Here is a 16,459-nt window from a genome sequence, read left to right on the forward strand (position 1 = left end):
CAAAGAGGCTTCACTCCAACAAGGTCAGTTTTAAGTCTATATAAGGAATCACTATGCAACCAGAGGAAATTCTTCTGGTTGACACCTTTCTCTTATTAGCAAGGCAAAAACTAGACCTGTTGAAAACCCACATAGCTGAAATATGCTTAATGTGAGAAGCAGCACAAGCTCTGTATTATGAAGTATGGTTAAATGGATGATCAAACCCTGAGCAACTGGTTAATGATTTAAAGCAGGTAAATGTGAGCAATGAAAGAAGAATCAAGTTCAATTGGTGGGTAAAGGTGCCAACCAATATAGACAGGCCCTTCAGCTCTATTACAGATGTCATGGCTACCAAGTACACAACAGCTGGTGGGGATTAGATAACAAGCACTCCGGTTCAGAGATTAAGCTCCTGAGCTTTATGAGTTTACCAAGCTTTTTTGGAAGAGTGACTGTTGGCTTGCTAGCTGGGTTTTCCTTCATTCCCACAACTCTAATTATAAACAGTTGTTCACCTCAAGAGAAATTCTAGTCTACTCTTCCATTGGTGTCTGCGCATACCTTCTGTTAGCATTGATAGAATCAAACGTGTGCCTTAGAAGAGAAGCTCTGTCATTGTTTAAATGTAATATAATGTTGAAAGAGAAATGAAGACAGCAAATTCTCAGCACGAACTGAAATATTAAAGCCGTTGTTTATCAAGCTGAGCGTATATCCAATCCATTCCACCTGGTGAGAGACAGGGGAACAGCTTTGAAAGGACTAGGACACAACACATATTTGCAATACTTGAACCGAACAGAATAGGCTATATTGTGTGGTAAGATAATGTAAGGTGTCTAAGGTCTGCTTAACCCTTTTGTAGGTTCATTTCTACCTGAAAGACATGTATTTGTGGGATTTTCTCTTGTTTGCAGATTGCGTTGCAATTTTCTATTTAACATGAGTGAGTTGGGAAACTGAGGACCAAGAATAATGGCTTCTGCATGTATGTTCATATTGTTTCTCATTTCAATCTTCCCCTGCCCCAAATGGTAAGATGTGCTACCATCATCCATTCTCCCTTTGTAGTGACCACTTGGGAGAAATGCGGGTGTCCCGTGGATGAAGAAGACAAAAAAGCCTGAATCAAGGCTCTCCTTGCATTAATTTAGGCTATTAGTCCTGTGATGCTGCTTCCTAACGTGTGATCCCAGCAACAATCTTCCTTGCTCTTTCCTCTTGCCATCATTTTGCAAATTATAGAACCTGACTGCTTTGGAGCACTTATGAAAGGGTTTCAAATAGCTGAGGAAAATTACACCCTAGAGAACGACCATCATCCAGATGGGATCCATCAGACTTGAATGACCTCTTCTTAAGGATGAGCCCCATTAGCATTAACAGAATCTACCTCACAGACGTGCACATAATTTTTAACAGAAAGTAAAAGAAGGAACTTAGTACCTAAAAAGAAATTGATCAGAAATTAAAATCTGTATTTTCTGTTTTCTAAGTGGCTGGGGAGCACATAAAGCACTTTCTCTTTAATATGCTTTGATTAGTTTAAGATCCAAATTCAAAGTCAGTTACAGACTAAATTAATTTGAGTCTGTCCATTCAGGATGTTGGTTATCATCATACACTCTGACTGGACAATGTTTGTTAAGCTATTTTCTGCCTATATTTGAATACAAAATTATTTCATATGATCAATGTGCACCTGTCCAAATAAATAAATCAATAAACAAATGAAACATTCCAACATCTCATTGTTTACAGTGGCAGAAACTCAAATGAGCCCCATTCATGCCCTATTGTCCAAGTCAAATGTAATTTGAACCCAACCGTATGGAGTGGAGTTTCTATTGTACCCAATGTGTGGTTCTTTCCTAACAGACTAGTATGAAGGTTGCTAATTATTAATAGCATGTAAACAGTTACCAATGGTTCTTATGCTGCTTTACATACTTTACAGAACATTAATTCTAACCAGTTTCTAACCAACTACATCAAGCTGTAATATCCCTATCTTATCTTTAAGACAAAAATATTAATTGCTGAAACTGCTCAAGATTCATGCTTTTAAAAGCCAAGTAGCCATGATTACTTGTTAAACTATTCTATTCCATATATCCTGTCCTTTGACAATGCTCTACTATCACCACAGATAGTTGGAAAGACTTCAAGGTATCAATGGTCAACATCACTCCCCAAAAAAGAGAATTATTTCTGTGAAATACAAAAGCTCCATGAAACCCTTGACACTCTTCTTTTTAATAAATATACACATTTGTGTTATTTATAAAATAGACCATTCTCCAATATCTAACAAGGAACAATCAAAGTATCTCTCAATGAAGTAAGTATAATTCATCACTGGGAGATCTAAACACTGAGGACAGGAAGGAGAAAGAAGTATATTATTACATTTGGGAAGGATTTAAAAAATTATTTTTCAAATAGGAAATGTGCCCTGTGATGTTTTATAAAGACAAATATGTCAAAAGTATTTTATATTATTGTTTATCTGTTCAGAATAGCAATTCTGATCCTGCAACTACCTTGTATAACACATACTTGATTTGGTAAATCTTTAATAACAAAGTAATCACACTCCAGTTCTGTGCTCAGTGATCAGGTTCTGTGATGTTGCAATGCTGTACTAGTGCATATAGTATGTGTAAATTAATAAAGCTGTATTCCAGGAGAGGCAGCATGTGAGACAACTTCGTTTCATATTACACAGAAGACAGATTACTTACATAAGCACAAATTGCATAAGAAAGCTGAATCAGGTCAGATGAGATGTCCATCTTGCCTAGTGTCCTGTCTCTAACAGCAAAAGGACTATTTAAGAACAGAAGCAGCATACAGTAATGCTTCCTGGAATACTCTTTCAAGCCTTTGACGAAAGGCAGCTGAAAGGTGTCAAAAGACAATCCCTCAAAAAGGTATCCAAATTAAACAGTTCCTTCCCCCATCCCAAAAAGCAAGCACAAATAGCCATTTCTATACTACTTGAATGTGCAATAGTGTGTCACAAGTCCTGCTCATCTTGTCTATAAGACTGACTTGATAATGGCATTGACAAGTTAGTCAGAATTACAACAGTACGCTACCCACTTGACTGTCTGCACAAGGAGAACTTGATCCCTTTTATCCAAGTGATTCCAGGACAACCAAGCACTGCGAAGAGCTCTCTGCTCTGACAAGTGTTGACAGTGGATGCAAGTTCAGCAGATGTGACTTCTACCCGCAGGGAGCTGGCTATAATGCCACCCATACTTATCTCCACATTCTCTGTCCTCCTTCCATCCTTGAAATTATTTCCCTGAAACTCTTCCTGCTCCTGCACATTGCCATAATTATAGGCAGAAGCCTGTTCACACTGTCTGTTACAGATAAGTTGGACTTGTCTGCAGCCTATAATCAAAATACCATTCTTTTTGCCACCTACACTCTCTCTGTTTCTGGCTAAAATGCCTTAAGAATCACTGCACCAGGGATATTGCTCTCCTCTGCTTTCCTCCACTACCTTAGGCAATGTTGGAACACCATGGTCAAACTGCTGTCAGGATACCTACGCAAAGGATAACTTTTGCTTACTAGAGAAACTCACCTAACACTTATCCCAGGCTAGCCAATGAAGAAGATAAAAAGGACATGCTATGCTAACGATGCAGGAAGAAGCTGGCATCGATCCTACTGGGTGTGCTCCACATGTGACAGATGCTGGATGTGCTCCGAAACAAGTCACCTGGAAGTGACTTGTCACCCTCTACTCTTCATTAGAATCATAGAATGGTTAGAGTTGGAAGGGACCTTAAAGATCATCTAGTTCCAACCCCCCTGCCATGGGCAGGGACACCTCCACTAGAGCAGGTTGCTCAAAGCCCCATCCAGCCTGGCCTTGAACACCTCCAGGGATGGGGCAGCCACAGCTTCTCTGGGCAACCTGTTCCAGTGCCTCACCACCCTCACAGGAAAGAATTTCTTCCTAATATCTAATCTAAATCTCCCCTCTTCCAATTTGAAACCATTACCCCTTGTCCTGTCACTACCTTTCCTGACAAAGAGTCCCTCTCCGGCTCTCCTGTAGGTTCCCTTCAGATATTGGAAGGCTGCTATGAGGTCTCCCTGGAGCCTTCTCCTCTCCAGGCTGAACAACCCCAGCTCTCTCAGCCTGTCTTCATAAGGGAAGTGCTCCATCCCTCTGATCATTTTCGTGGCCCTCCGCTGGACCTGTTCCAACAGGTCCATGTCCTTCCTGTGTTGAGGACTCCAAAGCTGGACACAGTGCTCCAGGTGGGGTCTCACGAGCACAGAGTAGAGGGGTAGAATCACCTCCCTCGACCTGCTGGCCACACTTCTCTTGATGCAGCCCAGGATGCGGTTGGCTTTCTGGGCTGCCAGTGCACATTGCCGGCTCATGTTGAGCTTCTCATCCACAATTCATTTGGGTCAGCTTGAATGCCTTCCTCCCTCTTTTCCCTGAGGGCAGCACCTAGCTCTTGAACCAGCTCATACATCAGGTGAATGTGTCTCCACACATTTTCAACTCAGCATTACACTGATACCACCCTGGGCCTTCAAAAAATCCCCAACCCAAACAAACAAAACCCTCCTCGGTTTGGCTGTGGTCTCTACTGTTTTGTACAGCCCTGCTGGGATTCACAATTTCTCTGCAGATGCAGCTTTTGCACGTGGAGGGAATAAGTACTTAAGCAGAATTTTAGAGAGACAGATGTATGCTTTTCCTCAAAAGCCATCTCCAAGGACCCTCCCAAAGAACGGGAAGAGAAAGGGATAGTGGTGCAGCAAGCCATGCCACGCAGCTAAAGGTAACCTAAGTACAGTGCCACACTAAGGGCTGACATGGCAGAAGTCTGTAATATCATGAAAGACATGGAGATGGTGAATGTGAAACAATTATCCACTACTTTTCATAATATAGAAGCATGATGTCATACTGGCTACCTGAGGAGAAAGACTAAGGCTTATCTGGGCACTGAACTATCTCCTTTCATGGAACCAGTGCTGAAGTCCAGCAGCTGCACAGAGAAGTTTGCCTTGCTTGTTCTATGTATAAAACCATTAACTGATAGCTTCTGAAACACCTACACGACAACTGTATTATATATATGTTTTAAACACATGTGATTAAGGGTTTACACTTCTTAGATTTTATTTAAAGTTTTATTCTGAAGAGTAAACTGAAAACATGTTAGTGTAACAGGGGCAAGATGACTCAAAAACCTCTTCAAATGCTTCTTTTAACTCTATACAATAATTGTTTCACAACATCACACTAGGGTGTCTAATATAAATCCTCAACACACAGGTTTACAGGAACAGATTTCCTGTAGTTACTCTGTCGGGAGCTCAGACCATTCAGCAAATCAAAACTTATGCTGGATTTGCACCAGTTTAAATGACTTCTTCTAATGTGCTCTGGGCAGACAAGTGACTGAAACAGAAACAACACTTACCCAAATTCCACTTAAAGCTTCTGCTATCTTATTTGCCTTATTTAAGTATTTAATAATTTTAAAAGCCACTGAATTAAAGGTACTGCCCTATGTCATCTCCCACGTTTATGCGCAGAAAAGTTCTGTTTGGACAGACAGAGCCAAAGTTGCCAAGAGCTGTAAAGTCACACCAAAACCACCTCAGTAAAGCAGGTTCATACCTTGTATTACAGACTTTTGAGGAGACTGGTAACAAGCCAAGCAGGCAGATGACTAAAAATGTTGGAGACCTATATCCAAAATAAGCAAACTAACTTCAGATATGCCACTAAAAGAGAAAAAAAAAAAAATCTGTCCTTGACAATGATTAACTTCTTACTGTTTACATTAAAGGAGAGACAACACGACGTTTGGCGACCCATTGTGATAGGCACTGAAGATACGTAGTGGGAACAGTTCCGGTTCAATGATCTTACAATTCAGTTAGAGCCCAGACAAAAGTTGGTGTCAACAAACACAGGCAGTTAAGGAAAAAAAGACAAATACATTATGGTATAGTTAAGCTACATGAACAAGTTATGGGGGTTAAAATGGCAAACAACAGTCATGATCCTCTAGCCTCTACCAGTTGGACTGGGTTTAAAGCAGTCATCCAAGAAGTAAATGTTCCATGTTTGTGAAAAAAGAAACAACCAACTCGAGAAGTTGAAGCAATTATAAAAAAAAAATAACTCTGTCCTCACTGTTCCATGTACTGTTTTCATGCTGCTAAGACACAAAAGCAGTTAATGTCCTTAATACGAAGGGATTATGACCATTCTTCATTCAATAAAATAATAACACTATATGTAAAGAAAAACACATAAGAGAATTGATTGGCAAATAACAGTCTTAAACCAGAGTCAGCAAAGCCAGGCAAGTGTGCGGTCCCTGTTTAATGACTTACGGATCACGGAATCACGGAATTGTCAGAGTTGGAAGGGACCTCTAGAGATCTTACATGTAACAAAGCATAAAACTCCCTAGAGGAGTAATCCCATTTTGCTTTCTTCTGTTCTCAAAGAATTTTTTTAAAGGTATGAGGGCATTTTTTTTTTCTTTAAAACCACATAAAAATCATTTTACTATTGCAGTCATTTTCACATTCAACCAATCTTCTATAAATTTACCTACACAATTTAATATCAATGTGCACAGCAGTGCCTCTGTCTAGAAATTCACTACACATTCTCTTGTTGAGGTGTCTACTTGTTGCCCAGAACCGCATGGTAAGAGAACACCAAGCTTGTCACTTTATTAGATGTTTTTTTGTCAGGTTAATCCAGATGAGCAGCACCTCTGGGGAATCAAGTAACTGACTCATGAAGACAGACAAAAATCTGCACCAACACAGCCAGCTCCTGCAGCCTCCTGCCACCTTTAGTTCCTTAAGTGGTCTCAGCTTACTGCTTTTCAGTCGTATTCACATTTTTATGACCAATAAAAGCTGCCAAGATGTAAATTTGCAATAAAAGCAACTCAGTAATTCATTACTTTTTGGTTTGTAAAATACATGCTCCTACAATGGGAAAATATACCCTGAAGATGTGCATCAGCTGCTGCTTCTGCTTGAGCCACAGTTCTTGGGCTAAACAGGGCGGACTTCCCCCGTGCTAAACTCAGCGAGACAGGAGATACTGGATGCTAAAAGTTAAGCCCTCATCCCTCTGAAAATGAACCTTTCCCTTTCTTTCTCCATCCGCTACAGAAGAAGTGCTCCTGTCAGTTGAGATTTCCTCGTTACATTTCTTTTTTCAGCTTAATGGAAACTGATGTCACATCTGTAGCAGTTTTCAGTGGAAATATATAAGGATTTATAATCTAATATAAACGATTTCTTGCCAGCTGAATTACTAGTGCTATAACTCTTTGCTATAAATAATCAATACACCACATTTAGAATATCCACAATGATGTGCCCACAGAAGCTGTAGCTCCAAGCCAAACCCAAGACTGAATACTTCTTGCTTTTCACTTTTCCTATCATACAATTAGTGACCTTGCAGTGTCTGAATAATTTTCACAGTATTTTCAACACTATGCCACATAGAAAAAATATGTAAAAAAAAATATAAAAAAACCCCACTACCTTTGACGCCCAAAAATCCATAGTTTGGGATTTTTTTAAGAAATAAAGCACTAGTAGTCAACATGATACTCTGAAACCTGTATGAAGAACAGAAATCAAACAGAGAAAGACACCTACAGCAAGTTTGGACTTGTGAAGTTTTCCAAATAAGAATAAAATAAAATGTCTGTTCCATACACTTTAAAAGTTTCATTGCTTCCTGTTGAATATTTTTATTGGATTAATAAATTAGTGGGGTGGGCTTTTGTCTATAGAAGCTAGAGAGCTGCCATGCTGTATCTAAAAATATTCTTCATCCACAAAAAAACAGTGCAAATGAACAGTTAAAAATTCAAGGACAATTAATATTCAACTTCTTAATCTAAAAGAAAAACCCTGTCCTGAACAGACTATTTTGCATATGAAATCTGTTTGAAATAATTTATCACAGGGTTTTTTGTCTACTTTAAAGGTTTGATTTGTGATAAGCAGGGAGAAAGCTGTCTTCTTTTTATAGAATTACAGATTTCATGGAAAGTATTACATATCTTTCAAAATGAAAGGAAGCATTTTCAGCTGGCATAAAACCATGCATCTAAATAAAAATAAAATAAAATAAAATAAAATAAAATAAAATAAAATAAAATAAAATAAAATGCTTCTAATTTGCATTAGTTGAGTGCCCGGCCCTCTTTTTTCCTTTAGAATGTATACATTGGTATTAGGGAACTGTCTTATGCTTGGCTATCCCATTACACACCTACTAATTTAAATGCAAAGTGTTGCTATTAAACTCACTCAGTCCTAGGCTGGAGTCCCGTAACAGCGTAAGTTAATCGAAACCTGGGCTGCCCTTTTTCCTACCCCAGCTGCACATCTCTGCTCTACCCCTGCCACATCATTGACACTGATGTAACCACCCAGCAAGCTCCTTTCTGTGAACTGATCTGATTTTAAAATATAATAATAATAATAATAATAATAATAATAAAGTACTCTACTATAAAACCTGATGAAAAATTTGATTTTTAGTTGTTAACATGAATGTAAGTCTATATACATGCTAAGTTTTCATCAACGACTATTAAAGAGAACAGCCTTGGTCTATTCAAAATTATTCCAAGAGGATAGAGATGTATCTGATAGTGTTCTAGAGAAAGGCACGTGCACACAAAGAAGCCTACGTTACCATTTCAGTCCACACCCACTAATCCACTCCATCAGACTGCACACGCTGGAGTAAATGAAGCCTCATCTTCAAAAGCAATTTGCAGAATTACTTGCTGATGTTGAAGAACTACTTCAAAAGAGTTTTAAGTGTTATGGAATTTCACTGTTTTTTAAACAAGCCACTGTTTAAGCTCAAGAGGAAGGGGAGGAATGTTTGTTTTTTAAACAAAGCTCGTAAGATTTCATTACTAAACTATCCAGAATGTTTACTTTAAAAGCATCATGATTACAAATAATGGTGTTTTGCAGTTTTTGACTTACCCTTACTCAAATGTTTCAGTTAGAAACGGTTTTAGTGCCATTGTGGAACCTGCATCCAAAAATACACAAACTGATGACTTTTCAACAACATTCAAAATGAAGATTCTAGCTGAAGCACAACTACTACTGCTGCTAATTGGTTTTAATTGACAATTTTAACAATTTCATAAGTAAGGCTAAGCTAGCATAGCTCATGGGGGCAAATCCTCCTATACACTAAAGACAACATGCCATCCCCAGCTGACACAGCAGTTGAGGGCAAGGCTGTGGTCTCCACTACACCCATTTGGTGTTTAAGGATCTTGAACAAGAGAGACCGAGGTGTTCAGCTAGCTCTATGCAATGGCAAACTCTTTCAGGCATGGACTCGACTTCTTATCTCAAGTTAGCTGGAAGCCATAAAGGTACTTCTTGAAGAAATCACAATGTGTGACTGTGGAGACCACACCAGGGGATACCTCAAGAGACATAAAACTTAAAGGCATAGACTGTAATTTTTACAACCCATATCAATTTTCTCTTCAAAGTGAGGGTTATTCTGGTAGGAGTTTGTAACGAAAATGCAAACAGATGGTTATGGCAATAGAGTTTACTGTTCAAAGGTGCAATTTTTTCACACTTTAGGAGGTAAAATAAACAGTGGAGAACACATTAATTTATTCAACAGTTAATGCAATACTGGGCCAAGCCACTGTTCATTTTATGTACATCAACTGCCAGAATAATTACAACTAAGATACTTGATGTGTAAGTAAACTTTCTCATATAATCCTCTGGAAGTTTACTTTTCAGGTCACAGTTTGTTTTTTGTGTGTACTTTTCAACAATGGAGTCGTTGCAGTTTAGCTTGGCATTCAGCTATCAGTAAGATCACTTACCTTTGAATGAAATTTATAAAACATGAGGATTAAGCATATATAAGTACACTAAATTAAGTCAAATCTCCTTTCTTTCCTTGTTTTTCTGTTTTTAGTATACATGATTATCGAGAACAACTGCATATACATATCAAACATGCTTTATTCCAAGGCAAATACGTAATAGCATGCTGAAATCTATACTACAAAGAATAAGGATATAATGCTTGCATTAAGAAACATGATATGCACAAAGGTCAAATTTATGGCTTTTCTCACATCATTTTACTGCCAGGTCAGCATATAATTTAAGGTTATAAATGGAGATACAGATGGGGTTTTCCTAGTACTAAGCTAACTTCAATTCTGTTGAAAGGAACCAATTGCTACGGTAGACTTTTCAGACTCTAGTCTGAAATGTATACAAATGTCAAAATTTAAAGCAAGTATTCAACTGTTCTATGTTTTACTTAAATTCCTGTCATATTATTAACATTTTGCTGCATGCATTTTCCCATTTTCACTAAAGTGCGTTTTCCCTTTGAAGTCTGTGACACACTTTCTTATTTTGCGGGGATAAAAGGAACACGCACCTTCCATATTTACAAAATTACTAACACTACTTTTTCCACAGTTACAGTAAAACATGAAATCTGAAACTTTGACTGGACACAGTTAAGGAACATATTCCTAATAAGGAAAAATGATTTAACGGAGATAATATCATTTGCAAACTGTGCATTCAGCTGATGTGACAGCAAAATACTTTTCTGTAAATAAGTACTGTGCTTTCAGACAGATGTATCGTACATCTCACACAGCCACTTATATTCCTACTTGCTGAAAACCTGAAAACCAAAATCTTTTTCCTTTATCTTTCTGGTATTGTTAAAGAAGAAAATCTCAAACTATTCGCAGTAACTATTTATTTGCAAAATTACTATCAGAGGGTCAAAAACTCAGGAAATTTAAACCACTAAGATTTCTTTCGCCATACTTTCTGCTTAATCTGACCTAAATCAGTAATTCCATCAAAATAGTATCACCTTCCTTTTCCCTGCTTTCTGCACGGTCTTATGTGTACAAAACGCTACACTCTGAACCACACTAAAAAGTCTGGTGACTAAACCAACGAAGCACGAAAAAGCTTCTCCATTGCCAGTCGTGTTGCCACTACGTAAAGGTACGTGACAAACAAAAGAGGGGACAACTGTATCTGTAATTTCATGTCTCACATTTTACAATTCCGACCTGCCAGATAATTAAGGAATGTACCAGACTTGATGATATTCGATGGGATTAATACACCTTTGAAGAGGATCGGAAGCTAGAAGCAAGTGAGACCACTGTCCTGGGTAAACTGTGATCAGAAATTGTAACGTTTTGTCTTCTGAATTCTGTATCAGGACAAGCAAAAGCGATACTAACATTAGAAGCACATCCCTGTGGAAAAGGAGCATGGAATTTTATTTTTTTTTTTGGTTTACTATACACATTATACATTGAGTGAACATTAAGGGAAATGAAAAACAAAATTCCCTGCACAACTTAAGAGGCTGAGAAACATAGATCGAGGAGGCACATCTGGTTGTTCCAGCTCAGAATTTAAAAGCCAGGGAAATACCTCAACCAGGGAGCTGCTGAGAACTCCTAGGCATTCTATGTTTCATTTCTTTTTCTGGCGTTTTCCTTATTTGTATGAATTGTTACATATTCATTGAGTTAGAAACAAGCAAAAAAAACATGGCATTTGTAATTCAGTACTAAACGAACCTGGGGAGCAAGAGCCACGGGTTCATGTCTCTCCTCCAGTTTATAATAATTCATGAACAACTCCAAAAGATGAGATATAAGAAAGCAATTTGTAGCATTCAGTAACTGTCCATTTGAAGGCACTCACTGGAAAGATGGAAGATCTGAATTTATAGACTTTACTCTGAACCACTGTCATTCCAGGCAAATGAAAGAACCCCCAAATAATGTCTAAACACCTTTATTGAATAGTGTAATATTCTGTGGTGGGATTTAAACTGCAATATCTGTCCTAAAGGTTACAAAACTATTTCTGCTCTGCTACCTGATGGAACCTTAGTGAAATTCAGTGAGAATTCCCGATTCCTCCAGATTCTTTGGAAAATGGCACTTACACTTTTAAGTCACTAAAGACAACATTTTCCAAACTGCTAAATTTTACTGTCACAGCTAACTGTAAGAAAAATAAACTTTGTTTTAAAATTTTAAACAGACCAAAAGAATGAAAAACATCTCCAGGAAAACTGTTTTAATCTTTTTTGGCCCATTGGCAGCTGCTTCTTTTGACCATAGAGTTACCGAGAGAAAAGGCCTGTGAAATTTCAGACTAGTGATATTTAGTGACGGGCAGGGGAAATAATTCTGCAGTCATCATAATGTACATAGATCAATTATGTCTGTAGTACCTGTTTCAAGATAGAGGGAGATTCAATATAAAGTACCCATTGTGAGTCTGAGAACCCACAGAAGATGAGAAATCTCACTGGAGATTCTTGAACTCCTTCCTGTACTCATCCTCTGTGCTCATTAGTCAAAATACCCTTCCAACACATTAGGAAGAGGACTCTCCAAATATTATATACTGGACAAACACTGCTTTGGTCCAAATCACCATGATCCCCCTGACCACTTACTGGTATAGCACCCCAAAGAATTCAGGACTGCTGAAGACAACCTTGCGTAGAATCTGACTCAGAGAGACATCCACCCCACTGACTCAGCCAGGACTTAGGGATCTCACCTCATCTCCGCAGACACAGCAGGGAGAGAAGAAAACACAAGTATAGCGAGCAGAAGGAGAAAATGAATCTTAAAATCATCAGTCCCAAGGCAACCGCTACGCCTACAAGCGTAATTTCTTCTTCTTTGCTACCCTAGGTCATGACCCTCACCCAGAAGAGGAAGGAAAGGAACTGTCCTTTCATTATTAATTTCGCTATGCCATTCAGGAAAACAACACTGACAACACCATAAAACCACAGTTTAAGTTGCCACTGGTATTTCAGCCAGATGCTAATCACCACCATCAATTGTCTAATATTTCTCATTACCTCTTTAGTCATTCTAACAAATTCCTCTGCAACTTATACAGGGTCTGATTAAAATCTTCTCTGGTTTCTCTGGACAAAGAGCCAGCAGGAAAAAAACCCAAGACTATCCCTCTTCTACCGCAGTGCTGGACCGCTCCATTTTTGGATAAATAATAAAGCTGCATTCAAAAACTACGCAGTTAATAAACGCTGTTCTAATTTCAGAAACAAAACCTACCGATCGTGTCATCTGAAGCAGAACACTGGTATGAAAAAGCCTGTGTATAGACTGTTGTATCACAAAAAAAAACCCCAAAACTAAAACCAAAACCCACACAGAACACTATCTGTCACATAGAACGTCAAAGTTACTTGGTTTTGCAAATGCACTGGTAAAGCAATTGTGCGGATGACATAAGTAGGATTTTTTAAAAAATTAAGAAATGTATTCATTTCTTTATAACTTATGAAGGACAAAGTATTTTTGATACAGAAGTCAAATGAATGCAGGAACAATATAGCTCAATGAACTGTACACCTTGCATCACACACCAGTCTGGTACATGCCAACCAAGAACCAGCATTAACAGGACTGGCCAAGGTTAGCGAGCAGCACTCGGGAGATCCTAAGTTTCACCAAAGTTGGGAACGAAGCCAGGTGCAGCACTGCAGTGTTTCCATGGTGAAGCAAGAGCAGGGAAGGACGCCTCCTACACATCATGTCTCACAGGAACTCAAGGCTACTGCTTACTGCAAGTGTTTTCATAGACAAGCGCATAGGCAAGTTCATAGACCAGCCCGGGATTTTCAGCATGTCCCCTCAGCAGTACTGAAGACCGTGAGCACGTTAAAAAACTATTTATTGCCTTTTCTGTTGGCTCCTTCAACAGAATACCAAGGCACCTTAAGCCCTAAGACTTTATCCTGAGCGTGCAATGGCATAAACCCAGCATATACAGAACAGCCTAAAATCTTAGATAAAAAATGAAGGTCACAAATTCACTCCACAGATTCAGCGGGGCTGGTCGGAGAATGAAGAAGTAACTTCCACCAGTACTACAGACAATTACACACCTTCCCTTGCAAGAGCGAGCCACACTTTTCTGACCAAAAAGTATACAAAACATAGCACTGCAGAAAGTTGTGGGTTTTTCTCTTTCATCCTCTTCCCAAAGCACAACGGTTAGGTGTGGTTTGTCATCCCACTTAACGCAGTACTGGAAGGCACGCCACTGCCCTATCGTAAGGGCTGCAGAAGAATGTACAGACAGAGGGGAGGGAAGACAATGCCAACCGGCATTCATCTGGGTTTTTGGTGGGGTTTTTTTTTTGAGAAATACTTCAAAAGCAAATATTCCAACAGTTTTTCCGCTTAGTGAAATAGTTTTCCTGACTAGCTTTTTTCAGCCCCTGGGTGTGATTAAATCTCGACTCTCCCACCCCCCCAACACAATTCTTACACTTAAATCTTGACATTTATATTATTACTTTTACAAATTAATCTTTCTCTATGGCGTGTACCATAATGCTCTAGGGAGGCTTGTAAGTTCCCATGAGTCTTGTGAGAGTTCTGCCAAGAGGTTTAAACTTCTAGACAGATCAAAGAGAAAGTAATGAGATAAAACGAAACAGGGTTCTCCAGACTGACTGGTCAACCATTTCTCCTCGATGAGAGAAAACAATGGTTTACAGAAACAATCGGGGGGACAATCAGGTTTCAGATTTGAAGGAACTATCCCATAAAGTCCTATAGTAGTCATTTCTGTACTAATGATTACTGACTGGTTTCACCGAATTGGAGGCCAGTAATCTCACATTATTCTTTAACCTATCTGAGCAGCACAAATCAGACAAGTTACAGATCAAATCTGAGGCCATTACAAACTGCAGTGCTTTGGAAACGTCACTCTAAAGAGCAACACAAGCCTTGCAGACAAAATCAGCCAGAAACTGCCTATCTGTGCCCAATATTTTGAAGTGTTCAAATGTTACAACGCTGAAAGCAGAGTGCCAAGTGCAGACATACACACGAAATTCTAAGACAGATTTGCCCAAAGATTTGATGGGCAACTCTTCTTCTAATCCTGCTGCTTCAAAAGCTCAACAAGCTTAAGTGGCCAAATAATAACAATGGTAGGTCTTAAAGCCAAAACAAAACTGAATGAAGCCAACAGTGATAGCTTCTTTCAGCAGTTCAAGATAAGAATATAGACAAGAGCTATAAAGGTTCATAACCTAAATAAATATTTTAATTATTTACAATGTTATACTCAATATACAAATTTACCTGTTTCCCCTATTTATTCCACAACTTGACTTCCAGCTCAGTTTGTCAGAACATGCAATTTCTGGTCAAAAAGCACTGAACTGCTGCAACTCCAATCACCTTACTTTCTACGTAAAAAAAACCATAATCTGTTAATCAAATTGCTTTGCCTAAATTAAGATTAAGTAGAAGAAATGCAAGTGAAGACCCGGCCTCACCAATGAGGGGAGCAAAAATACCATTTTATTCAGCAAGATTGGAATTTCAAAAATTTATAAAAATACATGCTAAGGATCTTAGTGTCTGGCCAGAACCGTTTATAGTCTAGAACATTTTTATGCAGTAAAACAAAATGCTACATCCATTCCTAGTACATAGATAACTATTATAGCTGATTAAAACATCAGCTAAGATGACAAATACCATTGACAAGAATCCTTAAAACAGTTAACACCAAGTTGTCAAACTCTATGTAGTTGATTGAGTATTGAGTCAATATTCCTACTCCTAATTTAAGTGATCTTGTACATTATGAAAATCTTACAGAATCAGTCACATAAAGTTATGCTTTTTGATGATATATACCTTTTCTAAGCATATTGTGCAAAAAATCCAGTAATCACAGTCATCACATATTAGGCTCTTGGGAAAAACAACTTTCTACATTAAGAATCGGATCTAGAGTCAGAATCATGCATAGATGTAGCTGTGTCACTCCAGGAAGGACTCATGAATTAAAACTGAACTACAACACTGAACATTTCTGAAATCTTAAGATGGAAAGCAAATAATGGATGGTGTGATTTATCAGCTTGCTGAGGAATTCTAGTCTTTTAAAACAACTGTTTGTATTTGCTTACTAAATATGCACCTTGATCACATGCAGCATGACATATCAGAACAAGCATTTGGCTTAAAAGAATGAAGCTCAAAGTCTCAGTGGAAATGTTTTCGATGCACAAGTTTTTTTCTTTTTTTTTTTTTTTTATTACATCTACTACACAACTCTACAAGACACACCATTTACTGTCCGGGAAGACTGTGGAGGGAAAAGAAGGTGGGGAGAGGAGAGGAAAGTGAGAGGACCAGGTTGCAGAAGAAACACTCGCGCTATTACTAGATGATACATGAATGCACTTTGCACACACAGAACACATAGAACGTATCTTATACACCGCAACACAAAGAAAAATATTTCAGAAGTTGAAGCACTAGGTAGTTAAAAACACCAGAAGGCGGCG

The 16,459-nt window shown here is 38.5% G+C and overlaps 1 protein-coding gene across 1 annotated transcript in view; it reads right to left on the reverse strand.

Moving 5' to 3' along the window:
• NUDT14 (nudix hydrolase 14) overlaps nt 1-16,459 on the reverse strand; it is a 60,717-nt gene that overhangs the window by 32,623 nt on the left and 11,635 nt on the right. The window lies entirely within an intron of this gene.

The sequence above is a fragment of the Numenius arquata genome, chromosome 6 (assembly GCF_964106895.1).
Source record: "Numenius arquata chromosome 6, bNumArq3.hap1.1, whole genome shotgun sequence".
Taxonomy (NCBI): domain Eukaryota; kingdom Metazoa; phylum Chordata; class Aves; order Charadriiformes; family Scolopacidae; genus Numenius; species Numenius arquata.